This window comes from Amphiura filiformis, chromosome 4 (assembly GCF_039555335.1).
Source record: "Amphiura filiformis chromosome 4, Afil_fr2py, whole genome shotgun sequence".
NCBI lineage: Eukaryota > Metazoa > Echinodermata > Ophiuroidea > Amphilepidida > Amphiuridae > Amphiura > Amphiura filiformis.
In genome coordinates this window covers 18508020-18512848 of record NC_092631.1, presented here as the reverse complement: position 1 = coordinate 18512848, position 4829 = coordinate 18508020, and the positions used below count along the sequence as shown (strand labels likewise).

Genomic DNA, 4829 nt, shown 5'->3' with positions numbered 1-4829 from the left:
TCCATAGCGCCATTAGGCGAACGTTTACGGTTTCAGGCATATATTCCCCTCGCATCAAGGATTCCACCCACCAAGTTTGAGCCCGATCGGACAAAGTTTGAAATTTGACCCCTCCGTAATGACCTTTGACCTCGGTTGACCTCAATTTTATTTCGGGCATATATTCGCCTCGTATCAAGGATCCCACCTACCAAGTTTGGGCCCGATCGGACAAAGTTGAAATTTTGACCTTTGACCTTGACCTCCGATGACCTTTCAAACTACCCCATAAACGTGGAATGCCCGATACCTATCTATATCCGAAATATCGGAGCGATGTGTCGAAGCGCGGCGAAACGCATTGCCGGACAGACAGACAGACACACAGAGCTTACGATTTTATTAGTACTAGTGCACCTGCGGCTATGAGAGCCCAGATGCTGTGAGAGCACTGGCATGATAGCGATACTGTTTGACCCCAGATGACCTTTGAACTTGGATGACTTTGGTGCAATTTTTTTCATGCTCCCCTGAGTCTTAAGCCCAATAGGGCAAAGTTTAAATTTAGCCCCTACATGACCTTTGACCTCGGTTGACCTCAATTTTGTTTTGCGCATATATTTCCCTCGTAGCAAGGATTGCACCCACCAAGTTTGAACCCGATAGGACAAAGTTTGAAATCCATGACCTTTGACCTCGGATGACCTCCATATAATGTGTTTCATGCTCCCCTTATATGAAGGTTTCGACCCACCAAGTTTGAACCCGATCGGACAAAGTTTGCAATTTGACCCCTCCGTAATGACCTTTGACTTCGGTTGACCTCGCTTTTATTTTGGACATACATTTCCCTCCTATTAAGGATCCCACCCACCAAGTTTGGGCCCGATCGGACAAAGTTTGAAATCTGTGACCTTTGACCTTGACCTCCGATGACCTTCAAAACTACCCGGTAAACAGCGCACGCCCGGTACCCATCTATGTCCGAAATATCGGAATGATGCGTCGAAGCGGAGAAAGCGCATTGCCATCGAACACACAGAGCTCATTATTTTCTTAATGCTAGTGCACCTGTAGCTTTGCAGCAATGCATTCTGGGTAGACATTACAGTGCATTTCAAATTGGGCAAACAGCCAAAAGCTGAATGAAACTTGTCCAGAGTTGCCCATTACACATCTTTGTATCCACTTGCTGCTGCTTTTGCTATCCAGTTGGGGTATTTTCCCCTAGATGACCTTTGACCTCGAGGGGCCCTTGAAAAACCACCGGTTAACTTGCTTTTCCGTCACCTATCCATATCCGAAATTTCGGCTCGATCGTCGAAGCGGCGGAACGCATAAGCGGACAGACAGACAGATAGATAGATAGATACACAGATACACAGACAGATAGAGACCGCTTATTATTTTATTAGTACTAGTGCACCTGCAGCTGTGAGAGCCCTGATGCTGTGAGAGCACTGGCATGATAGCGATACTGTTTGACCCCAGATGACCGATGACCTCAGTGTAATTTTTTTCATGCTCTCCTCATACGAAGGATTCCACCTATCAAGTTTAAGCCCAATAGGGCAAAGTCTAAATTTAGCCCCTACATGACCCTTGACCTCGGTTGACCTCAATTTTGTTTTGCGCATATATTCCCCTCATATCAAGGATTCCACCCACGAAGTTTGAGCCCGATAGGACAAAGTTTGAAATCCATGACCTTTGACCTTTGACCTCGGATGACCTCCATATGTTTTTCATGCTCCCCTCATACCACACCACTAGCGAACAAAAAGGCGATTTTTCCCTAAACCTGCCTAAACTGACATTGGACGCGCCCCACGACACAAGTCGCACGCGTGCATATGTAAATTGCAGTTGATTGACAGGTTCAGCTTCAGTGCGGTAATTTTAAAGGATGTAAACAAACCAGTCAATGCGGCGTAAAACGACATTAGATCGTCAAAGACAACTTTGCTGTGTGGAAATAAGAGCAAAAATAAGGATTTAACGTGATGGCAGACACCGGGATACAACAAACATGACAAATACTTGGTTTTAGCTCAAATAATGAAGTGAGTATATTAATCATGATAATAAAAGCCTCAGCTTCAAGGCTCTAATTCACGAGTCTCAGTGAGTAAATAAAAGCTTGCTTCCCGGGCGCATGTCGGGGAAGTAAGCTTACGAAAGCATTAGTCCGAATAATCAGACCCAGAACAAAATATTAATTTCTGACATGATCGTGATCTGGGTCTGAACTGTTTTCATATGAAATATTGATGCCAAATTGGATGGCTCTTGAAAATAGAGAGAAAAACCTGTTATTTCTTGTCTAAGGGTGTTGAATTCGGCAACCATGGTAACAAAATATGCCAAATTTTACTAAGTATGTGTGCATATTTTTGGGCCGTACACTACAGACCACTCTAGATGTGTTTATTAGCCTCTAAAACACACCCAGAACATATTTCATCAAATTCAGCGCTGTTTTTGAATGGCACGTTTTAACCCTTGCGCAATTTGAGGACTGTTACAATTAGCATAGTAAAACTATTTTCTAAAAGCTTTTGATGTGGGAAATGCAAAAATGGAGTCTGTTTTGATGTAGGGTATTAAAGGCATTTTAAAAATAGGACCACTTGATCTTTGGCAATTTGGCAAAAAATTCCCTCTATAACTATATATTTCTTAGCATTGCCCCTACATCAGAAATAACTGCATTTTGGATTCCTCATGAAATTTCCTTTCAAAATATGTATACTTTGCCTATAGTAGCATGTACTGGTACTGAAATAATTAATTCTAAACAAAAAATGGTGCGATTTCCCAAAAATATGCAATGTCCGGCAAAAATCCCCCAACTCAAAACGCATGGCCAGAGGATAGTAAAAAAAAATTCCTATCGCTTTTTCTCATTCTTTAATAATTATTATTATTATTACTAAACACTGTTTTATTTACCAAAAAATAACTTACCGTCATGAAAACTCCCCTTTTTCTGAAATGAATGAAACTTGTTTGTAAACTGTTTTAGTTGCACTTGCACGTACTACGATCTTGTTTGCGTATTATTATAGAATGCGCTACATATTCGTGGGAACGTTCATCACACCGTACGTAGCTCGTCACACTACAGTACTGTGCAGCTGTGTTCATACAATAACTCAATTTAGCAACAAATGGGGTTGTGTGATTATATAATTATTGCGCTCAACCCGCTGATATTTACACTGTACATTGTAGTCCTGTACTCCTGTGTTCATGGTTACAAAATATTTTGTGGACATTGTCAACCAGCATGTAACCAGTGGATCATCCGCCCCTCATTTTCCGGGATCATTTTACAATAAAAACTTGTTCAACTTGAAACAATAAAAATATTTGATATTCTGTTTCTGTTAAAATTTACAGGTTGATGTGGTAAGGCAAGTGGTGAACCAAGCCCTTGAAGAAAAGCAAGCATCTTGGGAATCGGCGATATAAAGTCCCACATTGTGCATTTAATGGAGCCAAGAGCCAAGAATCATTCATTTGTGTATTGTAGTCAAGTTGGCAAACTGAATGGCATCACTCCAGAAACTCAATCTAAGCAGTGGACTGTGAAAACACATGTTTAAGGGTTAATATCATGCAGTTTGTTCGATTGGATAGACACCAGGATGAGAGCAAAATTTGTTTGATTAGATAGACAACAGGAGAGCAAAATCTGCTCAAAGTTAAAAACCCCAGGAAGAACAATACCAGTACCCCACTTCACTTGTGACTTGTGTTTAACTGTTTGTTTTTGCATGCAAATATCCACTTTCATACCATAAAATATACACCAGGGATGGGCAACCTTTTTAATTCTGCGGGCAAGAAATAAGCAACGAAATATTACTTGGGTTGCATTTTGGATTTTAGGACACACTAAGAAAGTGAGGTGCAGGTTTGGGAGTCCGTTCAAGTCGCACCATATATCACATGTCTGCCAAACAGTCAATAATAACCTTGACAGGAAATTTTGTTCTTCAGAACAAAGGGTGCTATTTGTTTCTACTAAAGTAGTAAATAAAAGAGCGCAATGTGCAAAATTGACATTAACAATTAAATAGAGAATGACTTCAATCAGACTTTGTTGAAAATGACCATGCTATATAAAAAACATTTTATTCAGCCTCTTTTACTGGTATTTAAAGATTCACATACATGTATACTTTAGATTATTGAAGGAAAATGACATTTTCTGTCAACTTGAATCTGATTACATGCACTGTAAAAGTGGAAATTTTAGCACAATACATTTTCAGGTTTTGCTAATTTTGAACTGTTCCCTGTTTTTTAAATTTGCGATTTTAAGTTTCCTTACATTGGCCTATGCCCTATATACACAAGGAATATTTTTGTGATAGCAACTTGGAATGCAAAAATAAATGTAGCGTGATAATTTCCACTTTTACAGTATTGCATAGTTGATATTACTACTTTAACACAAACAGTGGTAGTTGTTTTAATCTTGCCTAAGTTGTTAAACAATGAAAACAATAATAAATTACAAAGTACATCATTATTTTGCTTGAATTTGCTTCTGTGTTGAAATTTGAAAATGAATGCAAGTTTATACATGCAAGGCAAGGAAGGAAGGAAATAGCATGTATACAGGACCAGACCAGCGATACACCCCCACCCCCAATCGGAGGCGCATAGCAACAACAGGACTGGTTGATTCTAAGGGGCTGTGCAATAATTATGTATACCCCCGTTGTGGTGAATTATCAAAGTGGTCTGCCAAAAATTGCTTGCCCCCGGCAAAAAATCTTTGCCCTCCCCGTTTTGATGTGCCAAAAAACCTTTGCCCCCCCTTTTTTAATATTTGAAAG

General features: G+C 40.0%; 1 long non-coding RNA gene across 1 annotated transcript; it reads left to right on the top strand.

The window, feature by feature from the left end:
* The first annotated feature begins 1743 nt into the window (after positions 1 to 1743).
* LOC140150639 (uncharacterized) lies at positions 1744 to 4516 on the top strand. Its single transcript, XR_011858826.1, has 2 exons — positions 1744 to 2042; positions 3382 to 4516. It is a non-coding gene; the product is annotated as an uncharacterized lncRNA (long non-coding RNA).
* The last annotated feature ends 313 nt before the right edge of the window (positions 4517 to 4829 follow it).